This window comes from Ailuropoda melanoleuca, chromosome 3 (genome assembly GCF_002007445.2).
Source record: "Ailuropoda melanoleuca isolate Jingjing chromosome 3, ASM200744v2, whole genome shotgun sequence".
In the NCBI taxonomy this organism is placed as follows: Eukaryota; Metazoa; Chordata; class Mammalia; order Carnivora; family Ursidae; genus Ailuropoda; species Ailuropoda melanoleuca.
The window spans coordinates 17,815,607-17,843,260 of record NC_048220.1 but is presented as its reverse complement, the minus strand read 5'-3'; the positions used below and the strand labels follow the sequence as shown (position 1 = coordinate 17,843,260).

At 40.9% G+C, this 27,654-nt stretch overlaps 1 long non-coding RNA gene across 1 annotated transcript in view; it reads left to right on the top strand.

The window, feature by feature from the left end:
* The window catches only part of LOC117801460, a 165,693-nt gene that overhangs the window by 73,629 nt on the left and 64,410 nt on the right, over window positions 1-27,654 (top strand). Inside the window, exon 3 of the long non-coding RNA XR_004624006.1 lies at window positions 10,534-10,616. This is a non-coding gene — a long non-coding RNA (uncharacterized LOC117801460). The remainder of the gene's footprint in view (window positions 1-10,533; window positions 10,617-27,654) is intronic.

Here is a 27,654-nt window from a genome sequence, read left to right as displayed (position 1 = left end):
CGGGTTGTGGGCTTCTTGATTTTTCAGCCTGCCTTCTGGGGGAGGGGCCTGCCAGCCGGTACTCAGAAAACTGTGTTTGGGTAGAGTCTCCGTGTCCCCTGCGAGGGGGGATGGGGATGGGCACCCTGTGAGCCGGTATTTCCGGGCTTTTGTTCTCTGGCGGCTTTCCNATTTCCGGGCTTTTGTTCTCTGGCGGCTTTCCCTGGCGGTTTGCTATGCCTCTTCTGAGAGAGCAGCAGCGGCTGAAATTCAGCCTCTGTCTCAGAACAGAGGGATCGCGGATCGTTCTCCACTGATGTTCTGGCCACTTTAACTCTGTTTCTGTTGGTGCTGCTCAACCCTGCAGCATCCCGGGCTGTGCGCCCCACACCCGGCGTCCCAGCCCTCACTTCCAGGGCCGGCACGTCTCTGTCCTTTGTGTTTCCAACCCCGCCCGCCGCCAGCCGCCCCGCGCGGGCTCCCGGAGCTCCCCGTCTCAGTCTGGTGTCTCACGGGTGCTGACCGCGAGTCCGCCTGCTCCCCCGTGCAGGTGGCCCTCCAGCCGCCAGCCGCCCCGCGGACGCTCCCGGAGCTCCCGGTCTCAGCCTCGATCCAGTGAGCACACCGGAGCTCCGGAGCTCCGTGAGAGGCTTGGTGGTGCACACTCCCGGCTCACGGACTCAGTCTGCTGTTTCCAGGGTGCGGGTCCGTGGTCCGCCCGCTCCCCGGTGCAGGTGGCCCACCAGCCGCCAGCCGCCCTGGCGCACTCCCGGAGCTCCCGTTCTCCGTCTGCTGTCTCGCGGGTGCCTTCTGCTAGTCCGCCCGCTCCCCCGTGCAGGTGGCCCACCAGCTGCCCTGCGCGTGCGCTCCTGGAGCTCGCGTTCTAAGTCTGCTGTCTCGCCGGTGCCGTCCACGAGTCCACCTGCTCCCCCGTGCAGGTGGCCCGCCAGCCTCCAGCCACCCCGCGCGCGCTCTTGGAGCTCCCGTTCTCAGTCTGCTGTCTCAAGTGTGCGGGTCCGTGGTCCTTCCGCTCCCCCGTGCAGGTGGCTACCACTTCCCGGCGCCCTGACATGGCGGCTCCCTCCCCCTTCTGTTTATCTTCCNTGCGCGGTTTCACGGCTCCCCGCTTCGTACCTCGATACTCAGCGCTGGAGATGTTCATTTGTAGAGATCCAGATGTATCTTCCTGCGTCTCAGGCTGATTCCGTGGATGTTCCTGCTGGTCTGGTACCTATCCAGCTCAACTCAGGGGACCGGCTGGAAAAGGGGTCCCCTACTCCTCTGCCATCTTATCTCCCCTCTAAAAATCCTTTATTGGACTTTAAATACAACTTCACCAATTGTGCTTCAAGCCAGTATCTCTGGACTTGGGGGNCCTCCAAAAATCCTTTATTGGACTTTAAATACAACTTCACCAATTGTGCTTCAAGCCAGTATCTCTGGACTTGGGGGTAAAGGCTCTCTTCCTCTCCAGCCAGCTGTTTTTCAGGGATGGGCTCGCTCTTCCTTGTTCTTCCTCTTCACAAGTAAGGATGATAGTCTAAGGAATACATTAACTTTAGTAAAATCGTCGGAAATAGACAAGATATTAGTTCTACTTATCTCACCTCCGTCTCAGAAATAGCACTACTCAGTCCTAGGTGTTTTTCTTTTCTATTATTTGATCTTCTGTTGTTTTTTCCTCTATGGAAAACATGATAGAATCCTTACAGATGAGAATTTAGTTTAATTCGTTTTATTCATTCTGAAAATTCTTTTTTCTTTTCTTCAGGCTCCTGACACGTTAGCATCACTTTGTGTCTCACGGTGTCCCAGCTTGCTTTTTGCATTTGCTTGTTTTCATTATATATATATTTTTTACTGTGGTAAAATGTACATAGCAAAGTTTACCCTTGTAACCAATTTCAAGTGTATAATTAGGTGGCATTAAGTACATTTACAGTGTTGTGCTACCATCACCAATATCCATTTCCCCAACTTTTTCATCATTCCAAAGAAACCCAGTGCCCATTAAACACTAACTTCCTATTCTCCTCTCCCGCCAGTCCCCAGTAACACCCATTCTACTTTCTGTCTCTATGAATTTGCCAATTCTAGGTACCTGTAGATATTCAGTGGAATCCTGCAATATTTCCCCTGTTGTGTCTGGCTCATTTAACTCACCACGATGTTTTTAAGGTTCGTCTCTGCTTTTATCATCTCTATTTCTTCTTCGATCTCTCCAACAGAGTTTGCATTTTCTGTCGTGTTCTTTCTCTCAAGAAAGCTGCTGTTATTTCATGATCCTCCTTCCTTCTTCCCCTTCTCCCCCCCCCCACCTTTTTTGGGGAGAAAACTGAGTCTACCTATACTGAAGGTAAGGATTCTGGAATCATTGATTTTGTTTGGCTTTTACTAGCAGGTGAATAGAGTTTTGCGTGCTGATTATTCAGTCTGTGACTCGGGAGAAGGGCTTCACTGAAATCTCTGCTCTCATCTTGATGCATAACCAGCCACTGCAGATAGACCCGGCCCAGAACATTTTAGGTGTCTCTGATAATTTTTCCAAGAGCTCTTTCGAGACCCTTTTAAAATAATATCTAAAGCTGAGGACCTCAGAAATAGGAAAAAAGAAAAAAAAAGAAAAGAAAAAAAGAAAAATTAGCAGTGCCTGGGTGGCTCAGTTGGTTGAGCATCCAAATCTTGGTTTCAGCTCAGGTCAATCTCAGGGTCATGGGGTGGAAGCTCACATATGGGCTCCGTGCTCAGCGGGGAGTCTACTTGAAGAGTCTCTCCCCCTGCCCCTCCTCCCCCACCTGTACTCGCAGTCTGTTTCTCTGTAAAATAAATAANATCTCAGGGTCATGGGGTGGAAGCTCACATATGGGCTCCGTGCTCAGCGGGGAGTCTGCTTGAAGAGTCTCTCCCCCTGCCCCTCCTCCCCCACCTGTACTCGCAGTCTGTTTCTCTGTAAAATAAATAACTGTAAAAAAAAAAAAAGAAAAATACCTGTTAAAAGTCATGTTGCATAGGCTTTATCTGCAACTCAACCACCTCTTTAGCATTTAAAGTAGCTATTGTTTTTTCTCAAATAATGAGTGAACAAAGTTAAGTACTAAGGTGGTGAAGAAGTTTAAAAGATGGGAGAGACCCGCGTTTCGTCTCAGATAGGCTCTTCCTCCCATGTGACAGGGCAGCAGCGCAGGAATCTCCATCGAAGGGGAGAAAACCAACAATCTCCTAGATCCAGTTAGAACTGGTGGTTACCACTGCTTTCGATTACGTAGTTCAGGCTGTGTATCAATTTGTTAAAGTTGTGGAGAACTTTCCGGTGCCTCCAAGGAAAGTAACTAATATAGCTAAAAGCACTAGATCAAAACAAGTTTTCACCAGTAGCAGTGGGTTCTTCTTACATTCTTGAAAAGTCACACTAACTTATAAACTGCTTGAAAATTAGACAGTGCTCAATGACTCCCCAGCTATCACTTAGAGGAGATCTCGTATCCAATCAATCAAAGAGTGTTTTTGTTCATAATTATCTCATTAATATATGTGTATACAACTCCGCACACATAATTTGAAAAAGTCTAGGTAGCTACTAGTTTCTTCTTCTTTTTAAAAATTGCTTATTGGTACTAATGAATCACTGATGTTATTAACAAACAGGACTCTTTCTTTCCTTTTGTATACGACAAACTCCACAACTCCACACACTCAGAAAGTATAGAGACTCTGCGCTGTTGTTGTTGTTGTTTTTTAAAGATTTTATTTATTTGACAGAGAGACAGCCAGCGAGAGAGGGAACACAAGCAGGGGGAGTGGGAGACGAAGAAGCAGGCTTCCAGCGGAGGAGCCTGATGTGTTGCTCGATCCCAGAATGCCAGGATCATGCTCTGAGCCGAAGGCAGACGCTTAACGACTGAGCCACCCAGGCGCCCCGACTCTGTGTTGTTTTAACTGGATTTGTCATTCAGTAGGCCAACCTTGGCTTCATTCCCAAGTTCAAAGTTACTTAAGCNTCTGTTGTTTTAACTGGATTTGTCATTCAGTAGGCCAACCTTGGCTTCATTCCCAAGTTCAAAGTTACTTAAGCAAAATGGGGAACACAAATAATACTATATATGCCTTTTATAGGCAGATAAAATAGAAAGCACTTATCTAGAAACATCAGCCTTGCACATTCATTTTACCTCAACCCTTGATATTACATTCGCCAACTCATCATCATGCGGCTAGAAAATTATGTTTAGAAAGTGGCTCACACTACAGAATCAAAGAACGAGGAAGTGACTGCAATGTTAGAAGTTTTACTCCTCTGCCTATCTTGAACCTCTGCTTCCAGGAAGAATGTGAAGCATTTAATCCGTGCTGCTGCTCTGTTTTCCAGCAGGGAACTTCTTAATAGTTATTAAAGAGAAAGTTTTCCTTCTATTTCTAGTTATTCATTCAGTCTCTAATACCTTGAGCACTAAGATAATTTGAATCAATTCAGCCAAACAAATATTTGAAAGAAACTTTGTTAAGCCCTGCTTCCTATTTGAAGATTAGGGAGCAAAATTCCTCCTGGTTAAAAGTTTGCAACTTGGCAAGGTTAGGGGGGAANCGGCAAGGTTAGGAGGGAAAATAAGGTGAACATACACATTTGGTTAATACAATGCAAAGAAGGTAAAGGCTAAGGGAGAGTGCAAAGTGCTCTCAGAGTTTGAATGGCAGAAGAGGTCAGGCTCCCTGGGAGGGATAAGGAAAAACTGAGGTGTTTGCATCTGATAAACATCTGGATTCTCCGAGTTTACTGTGCATCAGGATTATCTGGAAGATGTGTTAAAATACAGATTGCTAGGCACTACACTCAACATTTTCCATGCAGGAGGTCTGAGGTGGGGCCTGAAAATCTGCATTTCTAACAAGTTTCCAGGTGATTCTCATACCTCTTTTTCAGAGACAGTGCTTGGAGAATCATTACCCTACAAAGGTTGAAAAAGAATAGAGAAACTTTCTCCCAGAGAAAGAGATGAGCATATTAGAGAGGCAAGAACTGAAGGGCACTTTAAATAATAATAAAGTACCTTATGTTTTGAGCTTTCTTAATTTTGCCAATGAGGAGATTAAGGTTCAGAGAGGTTTAAGAACTTGCTTGCCATCATAGCTAATGAACAGCAGAGTCAGGATGTGAACCTACGGGGTCGGCAGCATGGAAGATGATGCCTAACCGCTATGATTCATAGTGGGAAGCAGACCATCTTCACTGACACATTTTGTTAGGCGGTAATGGGACTTAAGCCTCAGCATGCGAGTTGTAGTTAGAGGGCTTAAATGCCCGGGCAAGGATTTTTATACTTAGGATGTTTAATAGAGATGTTTTGAAAATTTTTAATCAAGATTGAGTAGAAGTGTATACAACCAAGAGGGGCAAAAGGATGGAAGCCTAGTTAGAAGTCTTCCACAATAGCCAAGTAAAAGGCAAGGAAGTCACAAGGGCAACTGCAGTTGGACTTGTGATGGACACAAGAGCTATTCTGCAGGTCAGCAATACTGGTGATTCCCAGTCTTTCTACCAATTGTGATTCCATAATTCCAAAGATTTCATTAAAGAAGCAAACTGGGTTTAACTAAACAAAGAAAAAATGTTCCACCTGAGGTTATTACTTTTCCCATTATAACGCATTCACATTGTAACAAACAGTTGATAATCATCTAGGGCTCAAAGTCACATTATTGTCCTGGTTGTGATAAGAAGCACCAAATGAGCAAATGAGCAGATCTATAAAATTTTACTGCTTTCAGTTGCAGGTCTTTGTCACCGTGCCCGTATCCAAGGTCAATTACGTGATGGACATTTTAAATTTAAGTCAGATCTACAATTCATGTTTCAGGAATTCTTCCGATGCCATCAAAAGCCAGTGGAATGTTTTAATAATCCCGAGATAATAAGTTATTTTGCTGATGTTAAATAATTCTGGCCAAAACAAAGAAATCCCAGTGGTTTTGTGGGTAAATAAATAATTTACACCAGGTATTTATTTATTTATTTTTTAAAGATTTTATTTATTTATTCGACAGAGATAGATACAGCCAGCGAGAGAGGGAACACAAGCAGGGGGAGTGGGAGAGGAAGAAGCAGGCTCATAGCAGAGGAGCCTGATGTGGGGCTCGATCCCACAATGCCGGGATCACGCCCTAAGCCGAAGGCAGACGCTTAACCGCTGTGCCACCCAGGCGCCCCTACACCAGGTATTTAAAAAACGGAATGTATCTTTCCTGTCTTATGGTTCGGAAAGTACAGCATTTTGCTACCTGATAATGTGTGGGGGCCTGTGTGTAGGAGTCAGGAAGACTTTCTAAGTTCAGGCCAGGAGAGTATTGAGATAAGACAGGAAGTTGGGAGAAGGGCCCCATTGGGAAGAATTTGGTGCTGAAGGAGAAGTAGATTAGGACATGTGTGTTGGGATGTCTCTTTAACTCAGGACTCCAAGGCAGGATATTGTTACCTATCAGGATGTATGAAAACAAGAAATATTGAGACTTTTTGAGTCAAGAAAACCAGATTGTTACCTCTCTGCAATACGACATATTTTAGCTTTTAGAATGCAATTTTTGGACAAAATAAAACTTTCCTAATGTGGATCAAAACGTTCCACTTATACTATCACTGCCTGTACCTCTAAGCCCCGTGGAAAGAAAGGAAACAAACAAACAAAAAAGGAAGCTTCCTTTACACATAACTGTAGTGGCCTACATGTATGTGGTCATGAAATGGTTAAGTAACAGGACTCTGATAGTTGTAGCTCCAGAAAGCTCTCAATGAGGTGATCCATTTCTGCACAATAGGATCTAGTTTCTCCCCCATAGTACAGTCCAGCCCCAAAGGCAGTCATTCTCACACTGTCAAAGGCCAGAGCGCCTGAGGGCAGTCTTTTCACAGAGGCAGGTATTTTAGAGGGCTCTGGAGAGTGTCTCTCTTTAAGTTTCGGTATGTGTTCTCCAGCAAATCAGCAATAGCAAGATCTATAAATACAATTCATTATGTGTATTTGGAAATTGAATTTGGAGTAGTTACCATCAAAGAGACTGAATATGCACCGCGAATTAGCATGTCAGCCTTGTGAAAGGAAGTAACAGACTTGGCACATACTAAGGTAGGAAATGAAACAGCCCCGAAATAGAGGATTCTCAGCAGATAACATGTAACTAAGATGATGCAGAAAAACAGAGGGCACAAGTGAGACAGTAGCGGGTGTACGGTTCCTGGTAGCTAAATGCAGCAGATGCATTATTCCTAGGCTAAATGAGTCACCATTCTCCAATGAGGAAAAAATCCAAAAGAATGCTAGGGGGGAGCAATCCCAAACTCGATATTACTGACAATGAATATATGTAGGTATGCATGTATTTGCTTCAATGAGCTGTTAAGGGAAGCTCTGTTTAGTTTATTCCTCAGTGGGGGCTGAGTCATCAACAATTAAATTTTTGCTTGCTTCATGGAGTCCACGAGTAGCAGAATTTGCCGAGTGTTGATAAGCAGGACCAGGTGGATCCGAGCAGCATTTGCAGCCAAGCCTGCGGTCCCAGCACAGAGAGATTAGGGAGCATCCCCGTGTGTCTGAAGCTCCAGGAGCCCACGACCAGAGTCATTGCAGCCCTGGCAGCTTGGCGGAGCACACCTGGGGATACACGAAAACTTTAAGCATGAACCTTTAGTTCAAGGTTAACTGGAGAGCCTGAAGCAGGGTAATATGAGCTGTTACATCTTGTAATTAAAAGAGTTTGCTGTGTGGTTACCTGACATAGTTACTAAACGGCCTGCATGAAATGACATGCAGCATTCTGCAGTTACTGCGAATTACCTTATATCATCACCATGCCTTGGAAAGACAAAGAAAATGCAGGGAGAACCTTTTAGCAGCAATTTGTAGCAAAGATGTTTGGAATAAGAACACATTGCTTGTTACCACTGGCTCTTATGTTAATCACCTAATTGCAAATTGGCTTTCATTAATGTCTGGATATCACTGGAATAATCTTATACCTTCTCTAGTCTGATATCCTGCTATTTATATTTATATTGAACATGCCTGTACATACAGATTTTTTTTTCTTTTCAGAGGCATTTAATAGCTCCATTTTTACCTTTCCACTTGGAGGCAGAGAAATAAGACTTGTGAGCCATGGGGCTGTATTCTGAACTCATAGCTTATAGATAGAACATAATATAAAAATGGAAGTGTTCTAAAAGGCAATACATAGATCTTTGTGCACAGAAAAGCCTACCACAATGTCCAAAATTCTGGGGAAGATACTTGCTGCCTTTGAATATTGCTCTCCTTTTACCATAGTCCATCCTGGCATTTTGACCTTCTCCCCTTAAAGGTAGTCAGGCTTGAAGCCACACTTCTCTTGCTACGTTCTAAAGGTGACTGCCATCTTCCGTTTGAAAAGGGATAATAATCATCTGTTGCTTGTCAATATACAAAAACAAGAGAACAGTCTGCTTGGTTAGCCTGGCTCCTAGGTGTGTACCATTCTACATACTCTCATGGAGCATGCAGGATCAACACCTGAATAAGTAGAGCTTAAGCGGACCAGTTTCCAATTGGCTAGTTAGTGCAGTGTTCTACCAAAGGAAAGGCACAAATGTACAAGTGGGGTTGGGCAGGTGTGTTCCTATTCCTTCTCTTCCTCCTCTTTAAGCTTTTCTTCTAATGTAAAATCTGTTTTTTATAGAAAATCATGTAGTAAGAAAAAAAGTATAAAGAAGAAAACAATTACACTTCCCCTAGTCTGAAATTATCAATATAAATGTTTGGCAACCTTTTAATTCATTTTTTTCAAGATTTGTTATTTCTACTTTCTGATACTTCCAGATATATTTATTAATTCATTATCTAAAATGAGCGTGTATGTTCATTGGTCGGGAAATGTTCTGAGCCTATAAGGATTACTTTAAAAAAAAAACATCTTTTACATCAATTTAGCATGCAAATTACAAATGGTCCTTTTATGAGATATGGGCAAAGAAAATGCAAAATTGTCCATCTATTATTCCACTTGTTGCTTAATACAGTGCCAATATATATGTCTGGTTTTTATGGGGTTTGTTTTTGTGGTTTTATTTTTTGTTTTTTTGGGGGGGGGTTTGGCTAGTTAAAATACCACGGTCACTTTGATTCTGAATCTACCTACTCCCATAATTTTCTTTTTCATAGCGTTGCGTTATATATTTTTACTGTCTTAATGAATTTACCTTGAAGTATATTTAATTCAACATGTATCTTTTATGAAAAACAAATATGTCTTATAAACTGTAACCTTAGGGAAATAAATAGAACACAGGCAAGTAATGAGGAAGCAGGATAAAAGAGAAAGCTATGAATGTAGCTTGAATTTGCAGTTTTACCTGTTTCATTAAAACCCTCTTTAATCTCAGGGTCGCCTGGGTGGCTTAGTCCATGAANCAGTGCATGAAGTGTCTGCCTTCGGTCAGGGGCTCAGGTCCTGATCCCAGGGTTCTGGGATCCAGCCCCTTACTGGGCTCCCTGCTCAGCAGGGAGTCCGCTTTTCTCTCTTTCAAAAAAATAAATAAAATCTTAAAAAAACCCCACAAACCCTCTTTAATCTCTGAATCACAGAAAAGAAACTATATGTTGTTTTAAAATCACAGCTAAACATCAACTTAATAGTTTCATTCCTAACAACTAAAAAAACCAGTTTGTCTAAAACAAAGGTTCTCCTCTTTATAATGGGCAGAACTTGTCATTGTATTTTTCAGAGGCTTTCTAAAAATTAGTCTACTGAATAAGGCGATAAAACCCTTTATCTCTGATTTAAAAACTTAGTGACAGAAATAAAAATGTTGAAGGTAGGAAATAGGTTTTTGTCAGTAAGTTTAAGTGGGATTAATGAATGAATCCAGTTTTTGGTCTGTAAGCTTTTGCAAGTTGAGGTTTTCCAGGCTCTCTGGTGACTTTCACAAATATCTGTTATCCTGGAAGCACACCAGTTAATCTGGGCCCCAAACTGGTTTTCCTCGGATACCCTTAAATCAGGAGTTTAGCTGAAGCCTCAACTAAGCTCACCCAGCATTCAGGCCCGTGGAAACAAGTCTGAAAAATTTGCAAAAAGTAGGTAGGGAATATGCCGTGTTTATGAGTATCCTGAGCAAAATTTCATTTACAGAAAGAAAAGGTAACCAGTACTTGAGGAAAGGGGTGACACTGTGGCCACCCCCTCAAATTAATCCCTAACACTCAGATTAATCCCTGTTTCTTGTGTAATAGTTTCAGCAGCTTTGTCAGACGAGAGTCTAGCAGATTCAGGAGATGGAGCTTTGGCTCAGGGTTGTGTAGCCTTAGGATGGGGCCTTGGGCCTTTAATGGGCATCAGCTGTGGCCACGAACTTTCGTGTACACAGTGGGCGTGAATATAGGACAGGAGAAGAGAAGTTTCTTGTGGAACACAGAAAAAGCAGCTTTTGAGAATTTTTGTACTTCTTGGGAGGAACTGACGCTGATTGGGGCAGAGTCAGGAAATACTGTTTTGTGATCATTTCTTTCACAACATTTATTTTTCTGGCTGCAGCGACCTAGGAAACATGAATTTTCCTCTCACCTAGACTTTGTGCAAGAATAAAGATGAACCAAGGAGGGAAAAAGTCACCTCAGGTATGTAATGCATTTGAGACACTCTCAGCCAATTTTTATGTAAGTGAATTGCTTGGATNTCCTAGGAAACATGAATTTTCCTCTCACCTAGACTTTGTGCAAGAATAAAGATGAACCAAGGAGGGAAAAAGTCACCTCAGGTATGTAATGCATTTGAGACACTCTCAGCCAATTTTTATGTAAGTGAATTGCTTGGATCTTACCCATCTGCATGGTCCAAGTCCAAGTGGATACCGGGTAGGATATGTCACATCAGAATGTCTATCAACTAATAAAGTATAATTTATTAAGACTTGCTGTGAAGGGTGAGGAACAGATGCATTAGCAGTAAGGAAGCGAGGTAGGAGTGTCAAATGCCTACCTTCAATAAATGTGCCCATAACTGTGTGTTTGGCAGCTGTCAATTATGGGGTAAACGGCTACCAATAATTGTTAGGAGTCATTACAAATGCTACATCTTATAGAGGAAATGTGTCTTTTAGGCTCCTATTGAAACGCTGTCAGGTCCTGGGTCCCCCTAAGCAAGAGCTTAGATGGGGATTCAAGGCCCAGGTAGCTGGTAGGAAAGGTCAGAAGGACAGCTTTGTAGTCAGGGAGATAGAGCTTATCAGGAGAGGATACTAGGTGTAAGCTCTTGAGGCTAAGGGCCTTATTAGTTTTGTTCACTGCTAGAGCCCCAGCACCTAGAGTAGTGGCACTCATTAAACTGTTGTTGAATGAATGAATAAATGGACATGGAAACATCTCTGTCAGCAGAGGGACTGGCTTAAAGCAACCTAGATGAGCACAGCTCAGTTTCAACTAAAATTAGAAGTAGTTAAACTAGGAAAGGACCATGCAGTCTTCCTCAGGAGGCAAGGAAGATGGCTTGGGTTCTGGGGTCAGAAATATTTAAATCAAGGGCCACTGAAAATCCAACTGGACTCTTCATTAGCTATCTGTGTCCCCAGTTGCCACTTTCATGCCTATAGTCAAGGTAGTTTTGTAGACTGTCTACTATGAGAAGGAATATAGGCTCTGTGTAGTTACCTGTTGCCGACTAACAAAGTTACCCTGAAATGTGGCAACTTACTTTGGAATCCAGGTGTAGCTTAACTGGATGGTTTTGGCTCTGAGTCTTTGATGATAATGCTGCCAAGCAGTTCGCTGGGGCTGCGTCATGTCATGGCTGGACTGGGGTTGGCGAGTCTGCTTCCAAGCTCGCTCACGGAGTGGTTGGTGGATCTCAGTTCTTCACTGGCTGTTGGTAGGCCAGCAAGTTCTGGTCATGTGAACTTCTTCATAAGGCTGCTGGCGGGTGGGGAAACCCCAAGGGAAGCCACAGTCTCTTAAAACCTAATCTCAGAAATGACATCCTAGTACTTGTGCCGTATTCTGTTGTTGCAATTTTGGAACAAAGTGTCGGTGAACTAGTCTAGTGTGTGAATACCAGGAGACAGAGATCGTCAGGGGCCACCTTGGAGCCTGGCTATGGTATTAGCTATGAACACTGTTTCAAGAGAGTGTGTGGCCCCACAGGGAGCCCCACTCATCTCACCCCTCAAAATAAAATCCAGAGATCCCTCCCACACATTTCTGCTACAGTATTTGAAATGGAATGGTTCTGAAGCCATCTAATTTGAGGCCCAAGGTCAGAAATTTATTTCCAGTCTAACATCTCTGGATCCCTCTCCTCTGTTCAAATTGTCAGAAGGGGCAGAAAGGAGTCACCTTTTCAATTCAGTTTTTATTAGTTCATTTTCTGGGCAGGAGAGTAAGGGTAAATAATTTTGATCACGCCAAACTCTCATTTTCTGCCTCGCACACCTCTTCTTGACGTTGGGTTATTGTCACTGTAGGGGCTCCCTGAAACCTCTAGCACAGCCCTCAAGACAAGCTGTATCTCCATCTAGAGAGCCTTGCGGGCATGACAGTTGCACAGCTTCTGCTAATAATTCAGAAGTCATCTGACAAGTAAAGACTTGCACCTGTACCCTGCTGCAGCTGGAGGGACTTCTGAGATCCAACAGGCAGGGCTTTTTCCATGGGCTGAACTCAATAGGCTGCCCCCTGTTTGGAGCGTTTGTGTCTTCTCAGAGCTTGGTGAGGTGTTGCTCCTGCGGCTGCGTTTATCATATGTGGGAAAGTTCTGCAAAATAAGTCCAGGCGTATCCTGTTTAAGATTCACGTTGGAGCACAGACACAAACTGAGTCCAGGATTTAGCTTGGGTCGAGTTTCCTCCCTCCTACCGCCACCCCGTCCCCACTGCCTGGATGGGCAGGGCCCCAGTGCTCCCCACTGCAAACCCGGCTACACCACAAGGAGTTAAAGCTGTCCCTTGGCGCTCCGTGGAGCCACACCAGAGCAAGGGAGACTCTAACTGCTTCTCTAGAACCAGCAGGGGGATCAGTAGATGCAGTGATCTAATAGTTTTTTTCCACAGCTATTGTTCTGATCATGTGAGAGCTATTGGTTGTCCTTATAATCCAAATTTTCCAAACCCTGGTTTGGTAATTGTCATAGTTTGAGTTTGAATTAACCTTTAAGCCATTTTGTTCCTTAGATCCTTGAAGCTGTTGTACAATAAAAGTACAAATTGCTAAACTTCAGCTGTTTTGTAAAACCACATCGTAGATAATAATTACAATGGTCTTTTCCATTGCTTAGATAAGCTCTGCTGGTATGGACTAATAAACTTTATCTCGGCATTCTGATGAGGAAGTGGTTTTATTAAACCACTGAGTGTGAGTCTAGCAATAGAATTCTTTACAGTAAAGTTAATGTAGGAAAATCTGATTCTAGTTTAAAGGGATAGTCAGGTCACTTATCAAAGTTTACTCTGATCTAAATTCCAATTTACTTAATACGTTTTCTTCAGTAAATCTTATTATGAGGATACCGTCCAAATTGTAGACTAGTTATAGAAGTTATTTCTGCCAACTGGGAGCTAAGAAAGTTGTAATGTAAAGGAGTTTTTATGTAGGTCTCTGATGAGAGAAAATAGTGCCTTCGTTTAACAAATGGGAGAGAAGACAAATGAGTGTTCTTGATGACCATACTCTTTTTCTCTGCTCTTGTCTCTTAAGAGTTTATGTCCTGATTTTACCCATCGACATGAGGTGGACTGCTTGTCAAAAGCCAGTGTGTTTAGTGTAATCCACTTTCCAAGGAAATACACACATAGATTGTCCTACCTTTAACAAAAATTAATTAGCCTTTGCGCATAATGCTCTAAGAACTCTGGTGGGAACATGACAAAAAGGAGCGTTCACTTGGGACTATGGGTGCAAAACATGACCAAGGCTATCTTATCTCATGGACAGGTACTGCCACTACAGCCACAATGACTTTGAAAAAAATGACCTTTACAAAGGTTACTTGATTCATCCGCTAGGAGTTAATGAGCACTTGTTGAATTTTCCTCTGTGTCAGGCAGAGAGGTGGGCACACTTAACAATGGATGTATAGCATAGTTATTAAGAGCTTGAATTTTGGGTGCTAATTGCATGAGTTAGGTTTTTATTTCTGACATGCTAATTGTGTAGCCTCGGGCAAGTTATTCAACTTCTCTGTGCCTGGTTTCTTCAGCTATGAACTGGGGATAATAATAGTATCTATTTCATAGAGTTGATGTGAGGATTAAATGAGTTAACATTTAGAACAATGCCTGTCATCTCATAATGCTGTAGGTTTTAGTTATTATTGATACTATAAGTATTATTTAAAAGAAACATAATCCTAATAGACTATTTTCATCTAAATCTTTCCCCATCCACACTTCTCATAGCATTTCTTATAGTCGATTTTTTAGTATGTTTAAAACAAATTTTTATGAGAGCTTCAAGAATTACAGCACTTTGCAATGTGAGACCCTTATTTTGTAATGCAAACCAGCCCTGGAGAAGCTATGTCAATGGCTTGAAGTAAAAAACTCAACTGGTTGCATCTCCAGGATTAACATCCTGTTTATGCGTCTAATACCTTAATTGTGGCTTAAAGGTCAGGATGGCATAGCTCTGGGGACCTGAGCTCAGACCGAAGCCAGAGAACTTCAGGCCCACTGCCCTGTCCACAAATCAACATGAATCCTTTCTCTACCAAAGTCAGATACTGTGGCTTTGAATGTCCCTTAGAAAAGAGTTCTGACCACTTTTCACAGTCCCATGCATTCTTAAAGGTAGCATTTAATGCAAGCACAAAGAAAATGTGAGTTTCTCTGCTTTTTTCTATGGGTCAGCCATTGCATTGGTGACAGAAACAAATGCAAATTAGCTTACACAAAAAAAGATTTATTAGAACCGAAAGATGTGCCTTGAGAGCTCTCCAGAAGACTAGTAGTTCCCATTCCATCAGAACACCCTTTGTCTCTCATCTCTGCTTGACAAGCAGAATATTGGCTGAATTCTGTAACCCACCATTCTCTGCATAGTAGGGACACGGCTACCACAGCTTTAGACTGTGGTTCTTACAGTTTTCTGATTATGTGACCTAATAGAGCTGCCTTCCACTGTGTGCCCATCACTGTCAAGGGGAAGGGGGAGGTATTACAAGTGCCCATTGTGGAGTAGCAGAGCAAAGGGGAGGATGGAATTACCAACCATCCTTTTCTATAACAAAACTTTCTCTGACATTTAAAAGCCCAACACACCCTTCTGGATGAAAAACATAGCAACTTGCCTACTGTTTATCATCGCTTAAAATTTTATAAGAGCTTATACTTGGCAGTACATGGGGCAGTTGTTTACAAGCCATTTTATAGATGAGAAAACCAAGGATCTAGCTTGCTGATGGTCACATATTTAACAACTAATCAAACATAAACTAGAACTGAGTCATTTCGTTGCATCAGAGATTATTTCCACCTATTTTACTCACAAGCAAGGGTATTCTTCAGTTTATAGGAAAAAAAAGCATTAAATACAGTGTGCTAGAACCTGGTTCAGTGTAGAATCAATACATATTTGTGGAATGAATGAATCTCTTGCCCATGTCAGAGGGCAAGGCCTCAACAAGGTGAGAAATACGAATGAGGATCTGTGCAACCACGAAACCCCACCAGCTTCTCTTGACATGCATCTACCAGCGCTGGCACTCTTGTTGAGTGAGTACTGGCTGAGGGAAGTTTTTCCTTGTTTTCTTTCCTGATTCAGATTGACAGATCCTTGTGTTTGACTTTAAATTGATTATGACAGCACGTCCTGTTTACTTGGATTAGTTCACAATTATTCTTTTTGTCTCCTGTTCTGTAACACAGGGTTACTTTTTCGTACCTGCCGGATGCTTAACATGTCCTTTATGTGTTTGACTTTGTTTAGTTCTCACAAATATGTTTCGTAACTGTGTTTAATAGCCCAATCGGTTCATAGGATTGGGGGGTGGTGGTAAGGAGAGTGAAATGCTACGATCTCTTTTGCTTGGCTACTAAAGAAATGATTCATTTCATATTAAGTGTTGCTCAAAACAATTCTTAAAGGGATCCAATTTACTAATTAGATCAATCATGATGTCCTCACTGAGAGTTTAGATTTCCAAAATCAGAACTTGATGCGGTGAGTAGGGACTGGAGAATATAGTTTTGCAAAGAACCTACTTCTGTTTCAAACCTGGGAAACCGCTGACCAAATCTCAGAGAAGTTAGAACATAACCCCTATGCTGCAAAATTATCAGTGAAACCAGTTTTTTAAAATGACACCTCGCCACCAAATAGCCAACAATGGAAGTATTTCATAATTGGCAGCCGCTCACCCTTTTCAGCTTTCATTGAGATGAGAGCTGAGATTCAATCTGTAGTTTTCCCTTTGAAGCTCCAAGATCTTTGTAAAGAAATGAATTTACCTTTCATGGAAGTGAGGGCCTGGCCCAGACTATATGCTATGGAAAATTTCCATGTGTCATTTTGTGGAGCTGTTCAATTAGTGATCAGAGAATTCAGTATACATTCTGACCAGACCCATGACTGCTTACTTGGGTAATTCACTGTGCCACCTCCTGTTTTACCTAATTATGAATGTAAACACTAGGCTATATGAATACTGGCTTTGGGGGCGCCTGGGTAACTCAGTCAGATCAGCGTCTGACTCTTGAATTCGGTTCAGGTCATGATCCCAGGGTCGTGGGATGGATCCCCACATTGGGCTCTGCACTCTGGAGTCTACTTGAGATTCTCTCTCTCCTTCTGCCCTTCTCCCCACTCTCTCTCTAAAATAAATAAATATAAAAAAAAATAAATACTGGCCTCGCACCTACAAGGAAAGCAATTAATTACATTTAGGATCTTATTTCTAGATCCTCACTCATTATTTTTTTCCAGACCAAATACATTCACAAATCTGGACTATCTTTTGGTATTGAGGAGTTTCCCCATAAAATAGTATACCAGTAGTTTTCTCAAAGCATGTACCATGTTTGGGGAACCTTGGTTCTATCTTCCTTGTTCTCCTATATAGTTTTACCTTGCATGTCTTTCTTCATTCTTTTTCTTTCTTTGTTCTTATCAATCTTTTTTTTACATGTATTTTTTTTTAAAGATTTTATTTTTATGTAATCTCTACACCCAACGTGGGGCTTGAACTCACAACCCTGAGATCAAGAGTAACATGTGGTACAGACTGAGCCAGCCAGGCACCCCACATGTGTCTTTTCTATAAATTTTCTAGTGCTCTTGGTTTCTATGCATTCTTTATACTCTTTTTCATTGAGTTTCCTGGTGTTTCTAAAGAGATCTCCTTGGAATGATAAGTATTTAATAAGAGAAGCACTTAGGTCCAGTAGCATTGTTAGGTTTGGCTTTTGGTCTTCAGAGTCTTAATTTTTCTGCCAGTCATTCTAATAATACCTCTGAGTGTAGAGAAAACTTCTCAGTTTCAGATGGTCCTACCAACAATTTTAAGTTCTATAAACCATGTCATTGTCCTCATACTTCTAAGAATTAATATTTTTCCATCATCCCAGATTTCTTTCTGGACAAAGACAAGATTGCCCTCTGGTCTTTGTTATCAAGCTTAGAGCTAATTTATAGTGAATTATTAAGAAGTGGAAGATCCTAGTCATTGCCTAACTTTGGGACCCTAATAGATCATGTGTCTATTTGACTGCAAGCCACTATGGGACTTGAACAACTCCAGGTATAGACATTCCATCTGTCTTTAAGTCCTCTTCTCAAAATACTACTTAAAATTATTGGTTCTCATTTAGACCCTATTCTTTTTGTCCATCTTGGGTGAATTCCTCTGCACACTGGATATTAAATTAAAGCCACCTTTCTTTTATTCTTTTCAAGCAATCTCTTGAACCCTTTCTGCTTTGTTTGCTTCTTCTGTGTCTCCAAGAACACTAGGGAGCCAGGAAGAAGCAAGAACCTGGCTTTCCCACCCCAGCCAGGAAAGAAAATTAGGCTGATCAGCTCCCATTGCCTCTGACCTTCACATCATGTCATTGTTTAATACTGCTCTCAGGAGAGGCGGTGTTTGTTGTACCTGGGTTGACTGTATGGTTCTAGACTGATCTAGACCTTGTCTAGGACTCTGAGTCCTTAGAGGGAGTCCAACACTTCTGTAAACACTAAGTTTGGCTCCCACACAGGTACCTCTCAGGGTGTTAGTAGGTATCAGGTGTGCTGGGTTGACTTCTTGCTACTTACAGGCCCACAACTACAGCTCCCCATGTTCCTTTGGAATCATTGGAAGAGTTGATTTCCTCATACTAAGAACAATGGTTCAACCTCTCTTCTGAGGATATCTTAGTAACTTAAAGGTGTTTTATCCTCTAAGAAGTTTTCCGAGTGATTCCAAGGAAGCCCACAGAGGATTATTGTCCCCAGGGCACAATCTCTAGAGATATGAGGTTGATTTCATGGCACTTTTCTAGATGAATATATAGTTTGTTTAATTTGTTTCCTAAACTGTGACATTTCTGAAAGGGTACTATTAACAATTACATAAGGGCTCTAGTCCTAGACAAGGCAAACTGGGATGTTTGTTCACTATAAACTTCTTTCACTAGAGAGGAAAAGGGAAAAAAATTAACCTATGGTGGGCATTCTACTACAATAGATAAGAGTGTACTAACTTTTAAACCTCAACAGAAAAATGAAGTTTTGTCTTCAAACAGAAGTGTATATTATACTACTGAAACAAAATCCCATAACTAACTCTTCTTTATTTATATAATCAACATTTATTGAGCAACAACTACATGCCAGGTCATACTAGCCATAGGGGGATACATGTATGAATAGATACAGTTCCTGTCTGCTTTTTTGAATAAAAAAATCATGTCAACTTCCACATCTGATGTTTGTCCTGTGAAATTGCTGGTGTTTTAAATTATATGAAAATTAAAATTATGTTTGATGCTTTAGTGAATTCTTTTTTCCTTACTATTTTATTTATTTTTTAAAAAGATTTTATTTATTTATTTATTTGAGAGAGACAGAGCACACGAGGCAGGGGAGAGGCAGAGGGAGAGAGAGAAGCAGTCTCCCTGCTGAAGAGCGAGCCACAGAACTTGATCCCAGGACCCGGGGATCATGACCTGAGCCAAAGGCAGATGCTTAACTAAGTGAACCACCCAGGCACCCCTTTTCTTACTATTTTAAATATCCTTTCATGTAAATAGCATTGAAGGAATGGTTTGAATTGGGGCTATGCCAGTATTTTATTCACCTTCAAATTGGAGAATGTGATGACTCAGAAAAATGTGCATCCTAGCTAGCTTCAGTCATTGGTTGTGGTTGCTGCTTTCAGTGTAAATCTTGCCTAACCTTCCAGCTTAAAAGACAAAGTGCTCTCAGTTTTGCGTGACAGGACCCGGAATCTTTAGTTGTACCTCAGGCTGCTTTTGAGTAACTTGTCAGTAGATACCCTGTTCACATAGTATAATCATATTCAACTGAGTATAAAAATATTGGGATTTATAATACCTCTTATGAACATTGATCCACAGTGGAGGCCATTTTGTTTGCATTCCACAAAGGATGATCTTTTGTAGAGCTTGCTGTGCAGGAGAGATTTGGGGCTGTCTTCCAAGATGACTCAGCTCTTGTCTGAGTAGGTCTGTGAATCGGTTACCTGGAAAATAATGTAAATTACATTTACAATGGTAAGTTACAAGTAGGGACAACTAGCAAACAGGTCATTAGCATGCAGGAAAAAACCCTACCTACTAGGGTAGGCATTTAGGTCAGTTGGTTCTACTGTAGAGGCAGATTTGTGGAATCATGCTGGCCTTGCATGTGTGTGAGCACGTCATGCTAGATACACGTTGTGATGCTTTGACCATAGGCACTGACCACAGCCCTCGCTCTGCCAGCTCTGGAGCAGGTGGAACAAGAGTAGGATACATTTATCATCGCTCCTAAAAAATAACTAAAAGCTCTCCAAATTCTAGAACACACCATGTGATCGAAGAACTAAATTACATGCTGCCTCCTCTGTTTTCCTTAATGTTATTTCACATGTGACAATCTCAGATTTCTAGATAGATAGTTAGAAGGTATCATCCCCGACAAAACTTGGAAGTGTAGGGAGCTGATGTTGCAGTCCTTCCACCTCCTCTCTCCTGGAATCCTCTGCCACTTCCTGAAGTCCCCAGACTTGCTATTATTGGTTGTGTCCCCTTTTCTCTGTAGGATGCAATGCTCCAGGCCTAGCCAGCATGACCTTGACAATTAGGCAAATCTGGTTAAAATGTTAGATCAGTACCTACTGCATGATTTGTGGCAAGTTCCTTAACTCCTGGTTTCCTCATTGATATAAGGCTAAAATTACAGGATGGTTGTGAGGATTTAACCAAGTGAGGTATTGAATGCCTTACGCAATGCCTAGCATTGAGTTAACAGTGTAACAGATACTACCCTTTTTTGCTTCTCCTTCCTCATGTCCTTCAGTCCTGTTCTACCAACACAACACACTGTCTAGCCTCACTGGGGCTTTCGTTTGGTCAGTTCTCATAAATTACATCTAGTGAACAAAAATGATGTCTTCCTAGAGATGAAAAGGCTTTAGACTACAGGTTTTCAAGGAGTGTTCTGCAGGGCCTCGGGTACCCTGGGAAAAGCCCACAGGGATGCCCAGGAAGTAGAGGGAGTGGGGCTCTGGCCCTTGACTTCCTTTGACTGAAGGAATACTGCATTTATCAGTTTTAAATAATAAGATTTTCATAGGATTTCATTTTGAAGATTTTTTTAAATAATATTTTTTATTATATTATGTTAGTCACCATACAGGACATCCCTGGTTTTTGATGTAAAGTTCCATGATTCATTAGGTTGCATGTAACACCCAGTGCACCATGCAATATGTGCCCTCCTTACTACCCATCACTAGCCTATCCCATTCCCCCACCCCCACCCCTCTGAAGCCCTCAGTTTATTTCCCAGAGTCCGTAGTCTCTCATGCTTCATTCCCCCTTCTGATTACCGCCCTTTCTTTATCCCTTTCTTCTTCTACCAATCTTCNCCCCTCTGAAGCCCTCAGTTTATTTCCCAGAGTCCATAGTCTCTCATGCTTCATTCCCCCTTCTGATTACCGCCCTTTCTTTATCCCTTTCTTCTTCTACCAATCTTCCTACTTCTTATGTTCCATAAATGAGTGAAACCATATGATATTTGTCTTTCTCTGCTTGACTTATTTCACTTAGCATTATCTCCTCCAGTGCCACCCATGTTGCAGCAAAAGTTAGAAATCATTCTTTTTGATAGCTGAGTAATATTCCATTGTATATATGGACCACAGCTTCTTAATCCAGTCATCTGTTGAAGGGCATCTCAGCTCCTTCCGTGATTTAGCTATTGTGGACAATGCTGCTATGAACATTGGGGTGCCTATGGCCCTTATCTTCACTACGTCTGTATCTTTGGGGTAAATACCCAGTAGTGCAATGGCTGGATCATAGAGTAGCTCCATTTTTAACTTTTTAAGGGATCTCCACACTGTTTCCCAGAGTGGCTGTACCAACTTGCGTTCCCATCAACAATGTAGGAGGGATCCCCTTTCTCCACATCCTCTGCAACAATTGTTGTTTCTTGCATTGTCAGTTTTTGCCATTTTAACTGGCATAAGGTGGTACCTCAGTGTGGTTTTGATTTGAATTTCCCTGATGGCTAATGATTTTGAACATTTTTTCATGTGTCTGTTAGGCATTTGTATGTCTTCATTGGAAAAGTGTCTGTTCATATCTTCTGCCCATTTTATGATTTGTTTATTTGTTTCTCGTGTATTGAGTTTGAGAAGTTCTTTGTAGATCTTGGATACCAGTCCTTTATCTGTAGTGTCCTTTGCAAATATATTCTCCTATTCCGTGGGCTGTCTCTTAGTTTTTTTGACTGTTTCCTTTGCAAAGCTGCTTTGGCCAGTACTTGATAGGTAAAGAAAGGAAACCCAGAGAGTCTAGAGATCACTGCCATGCTCCATCCACCTTGCCAAGTCGTTGTACCCTTCCCCTGAAGCTCTTCCTTTGGGCTTCTTTCATGCCACTTGACCAGACTGTATGTGGAACTATATTCATGTGATCCTTGTTCAGTCAAGATTTATTAAATTTAAATTCCCTCAAAAGTTTCACAACTGTCTGGCATTAAAGCCCCTTGAAGAGTATTGACATAATTCTTTCAAAGGCATTGATATTACCAAGACTCTAAGTTTCATTCAAAAACTGAACAAATCCTTAAAAATATTTTTGTTATCTCTATGTCCTGTTGTTATTTTTTTTATGTTCAGTTAACCAACATACAGTACATCATTAGTTTTTGATGTAGTGTTCAATGACTTGTTATTTGCGTATAACATCTAGTGCTCATCACAACACGTGCCCTCCTTAATAAAAGTACTTTAAGAGAATTACTCAGGTAATACATATGTATTACATATGTGTATGTAAATGTTCACATACAGTTTTAGTCTACTCCATATAAATTAAAACCAGATTCCTCAGATTATTTTATGGCTTGATTTCTCCCCTCCTAACAGTGTCATAGAGATTATCTCCAAGAAAGTACTTATACATCAATGTCACTCTTTATTTATATGCTCCCAGTATTTCCATTATATTTTGTGATATGTCACTAAAAATGGGCAAGTAGATGATTTCCTTCTTTCCCCTATTACAAATATTCTTGCAATGAGTATTCTTTATGTACCTCATGCATGGATTTAAAGGAGTATCTTTAGGAATTATCCAGATATTTATTCAATTTTGTTAATTAAAAATTTTATAGATGTGGATATGTTGCCCTCAAAATTTCCATATTTATTTATATTTTCGCTAGTAGAGTATGAGAGTATGTATTTCGTCATAACCTCAATTATTACAGAAATTTAAACTCATGTATTTTTTATTTTCAATTTCACAACTTCCAATTTTTTCCAATCAGAAAAACTGAAGTGATATTTTAAGTATTTATTGGGGGGTTGAATATTTTTGCACATGTTATTTCCCTTTGTAATTTTTCTACCAATTATCTATTTATAATATAGCACACTTTTCTATTGGGTACTTTGTCTTTAATTGATTTGTAGCTTCTTTATTTTGGGTATTTATCTTTTTTATATACACCAAATATATTTTGTTTTAGTCCTTTGTTATATGTGTTACACATATTTTCTCATAAGTTGTCATTTAACTTTTTACTTTGTTGGTGGCCCTTTTGATATACAAGGTTTACATTCTCATACAGTCACATCCATTGATCTTCTCCAGGTCCTGTTGACGCTTCCTCTCAAATCCAAACCCTTCTCTTCATCTTTCTTTCTCCTGTTCTTGCCTAAGACAGAAGGGCCTCTTGCCAAGACCAGTGCAATAGTTCTGAGTAGCCAGTTTCCACTCTTGTGTCTCTGCAACTCACTCTCCACACCTGTTCCATTTAAAAATGTGCATTAGATATTACTTCTCTTCTTAAAATTTTTAATTTCTTCACATCACATTTAGAATGAAATTCATACTTCTTACTCTTGCTTGAAAAGCCCTAAATGGTCTAGCATACCTCTCAGACTTCATTTCTTCTGGGTACAGCACTTCAGCTACATAACATTAAGTTACTCAGGCAAGCTAAGTTTAGTCTCAGCTTATGGCCTTTGCACTAATTACTGTCCCTGAACAGAGAGCATTCCTTCCAACTCTTTGAATGATTTGCTTCTTCCCATTCAAATCACAGATTAAATTTAATCTCTTCCAAAGTGATTTTTCTCCTCAAAGAGCCAAGGTTACTTGATCCTCACACCCAGCTTTAATTCTCACCACAACCTACACCTCACTATTTGATCTCTTGTTATTGGTTGATTGTTGATTGAATGATCAATTTACCTATTATCTATATATCTACTCAACTACTTGTCCTTCCAGCCATCTACCTATCTGTCCACTTACCTGTGTGCTTATCCACTGATCCATCTCTTCCATCTGTCCATCCATCCCTCCACTTATCCATCCACCCATCCTTCCATCTATCCATCATTCATTTATCCATCCTTCTCTTCTCTTGGACCATGTGACTTATATTTAAAAAAATGTATTTATTGCTATTTAAGTGAGGTTCTGGGGAGGGAGTAAAGCCAAGTATTTATTGTAGGATGGCCATACAGTTCATCATTCAAACCAGGACATTTTGAGAATAAAAAAAAAATTATAATTATATTGGGACAAGAGATGTAACCTGGGACTGTCTTGATCTTATGCTTATCCAATTAACTATCAGAAGTTGTTTAAATTATTGAGACTTTATAACATTTTTATATCTGGTGTGCTTTTATTTCCTTTATTCTTTATTTAATAAGGCTATTGTCTATTCTAATAGTTTCATTCTTATGAACTTCACATTAATATTATTGAGTTCACATAACTCTATGTTGAGCTTTTTCTTAGAATTAAATTACATTTATAGCAGAAAAAATATTGTTGAGGAACATGATATATTGAGTTTGGTCAGAAATGACACTGAAGAAGTATAATGTATCTCTCTTCATTTATTTTAGTTTTTAAGTATATTTCAGAATATTTAACATATTCTTCATATGACTACCATATAATTTTTTGTTAACTTTTTTCTAAATCTTTTATATTTTGTTGTGCTGATATAAATTCAACATTTTTTCACTTTATTTCCTTACCTATTATTGTTGATATGTAGAAAAGCTTTTAATATTTGCCTATTTATTTTGTAATCATTTAGAGCCTTATTTCAGATACATTTCTCTTTCATCCCATGTTATATGTGTAGGAAATATATTAGTGCTTCTTGTGAAAGACTGTATTTTTCAAAGATGGCTATAGTAGCATCTCCCATCCCGTGTGATCTTCTGAATGTGACCTTGCCATTCCACTGAGAGTGCCCTTCTATTGAATCTGGATTTAGTGACTCAGTTGTCACTAAAGAAAACACTGTGTAGGATCTGAACCATTCAGCTTTTGCTTGACATATTCATCCTCTCGGGATGCTCTTCAATACACAGATGCCAAACTTTGAGGAATCTGAGCCCCATGGCGAGGCCATGGTGTGTAGGTATTCTGGTTACAGTCCCAGATGTGTGTTGTCATTATGTTAGCCCAGGCACGAGCCATGTGAGTAAAGAAGCTTCCAGATGATTCCAACCCCAGTGATTTTAGTCACTCCCAGCTATTCTGCCTAGTTGGGGCCCCAGACATTGAGGAACAGAGACAGGTCATACCCCCTGGACCCTATTCAAATTCCTGATCCTTAAGTTTGGGGTTGTTTGTTTTATAGCAAGAGGTGACTAAAACACTCCTGAATCAGTGCATAGAATAAGAAGTCGTAATACCTCTACCTTTTATTAGCTTTAAGACCTTAATCATGTCAGTCAAGCTTTCTTGGACTCAAGTGTCCTTATCTGTAAAGTGCGGACCGTGTTATCTGCCTTTCCAAAACCACAGAAAACTGGTGAGAATCAAGTGAAAAAATGATGTAAAAGCACTTTGTAAAAATGAATGTGAAAATGTAAACCACTGTCCATTAATATGAAGAGATGCGTAAACATAAATAGACTAATTTTTGAGTCAATTATATATATATCTTTTTTCTAAGATCGAATAGGCTTAATGATTTCCCTGGACAGAGCTGGCCTAACAATATGGGATAGGAGACCTTGGTCTCATGCAACTGCATGCTCTGTCTCCAAAACATGAAAAGCGCTCTGTAGGTGATCAATAAATGACTGAAATTGCTTCCAAGAAAGTCAAGGTATTGTGGGTCCATTCAAAATTTAAGAAATCCAGACATCTCGGGTATGACCCAAGCTAAAACTAAAACTGCTCAAGAGAATCACACCTTTGTTCAGGTTTTTCTTTACAACCTAAGATCATCACATAAAAAGCAGTGAAAACTGCTTGTTGGGAGAGCTGCTTCGCATTTCTGCTCCACGGCCCCCCATCCCCCAAGGCCGGCCACAATGGCTTATATCTCCAGCATGAGGAGCCAGAGCCAGAGTGACTGAGCCATGCTCCCAAGGAAAACAGAGTTAGATAAAGGAAGTGTTTGACTTTTAGAAGAGCAGTGAGAGAGGGATCTCACTCTAAGTGTCCCCTCTGTCTTCTTGTGAACCTAAGAAAGCAAAGTGTTTATACAAAGTATAAAGTATAATTTTTATGTCTGGGTTGTTTTCAGGGCCAAACGCTACTAACCCTCTTTTTGATGCTGTTAATTGTGCTATATCTAAAACCAATGGAGCATCCTTGATAGTTGCTGGTTTGTTTTAGGAATTTTACAGCCATGAATAGGAAAATGAATAGCATTTGAAGCTTAAAGTTGACGTGATGTACTGGAAAGGACATTTACTTTTTAGCAAGACCTTAGTTCAAATCATATTACACACATAATAGTGTTAACTTCAGCTATCTACCTCAACTCTTTGAAGCTAGAAATGGGGTAAACAGAGATAACATTTACCTCCTTGTCCTACTGTGAGAATTAAATGACCTCTTATGTTTGGGGAAGCAAAGTCATGTTAACATTTTTTTTTTAAGATTTTATTTATTTATTCATGAGAGACAGAGAGAGAGGCAGAGGGAGAAGCAGGCTCCCCGTGGAGCAGGGAGCCTGATGCGGGGCTCAATCCCAGAACCCTGGAATCATGGACCCTGAGCTGAAGGCAGATGCTTAACTGACTGAGCCACCCCAGGTGCCCTCATGTTAACATTTTTACCCCAACTTCCCTGGATCAGATGCTCTACAAACATGAGTGCTCAGTCATCTCCTTCCTTTTTCTCACTTTGCTCCAGGTATTTCTTGAACTTTCCAGGTGTTTCTTCAAATGTTCATGAGTAGGTCTCAGGCTTCATGAAGTTGAAAATGAAACAGTCCCTCAGCTTCAGCCTCTCCCCCAGTAGGGTTCAGGTTGGAGATTAGACATACTATCCTCTCCATAATCCTATTTTACTTCTCCTTCTCCATCTACCTTCTTGTTCAAGTTCATAACTACCTCTTACTTGTAGGCAAATCAATTCATGAAATAGACTTGGGAATCACCAGACTACCCAGTTCCTAAGCACAACCAGACCCTGAATCCTGATTTGGGCTTCCTGGGAAACCTGGCACACAGATTCTGCCACAAACCTTATCTAATTTCACCCCAGGAAAGGCTAAGTGACCCATCTAAGATGACAGTAAGAACTCAGTCTTGGGTCTTATGTCACCACAGAGCCTCTTCTATATGTAAGGCTGGAGTTAGGCTCTGCAGCTACATTGCCCGCCTCAAAGCTGCTATCAGCCCATTTGTCATCTGTGACTTTGGAAGAGTTTACCGTGATAGTAGGCTCAAAATCTCCTCTGCGGCTTGGCCTGGTAGCTGCTCTCCATGACATTGACCTCTAAAGGTCACCCTGAAAAACATGTGCCTCCTTTCTTACTCAGTAGGGAAAAAAAAATCACATCTTTATTTTTCTCCCTCGGCAAATATGTGAGTGTACTTTTCCTGGGTAAATAATCATNCCTCCATGACATTGACCTCTAAAGGTCACCCTGAAAAACATGTGACTCCTTTCTTACTCAGTAGGGAAAAAAAAAAAATCACATCTTTATTTTTCTCCCTCGGCAAATATGTGAGTGTACTTTT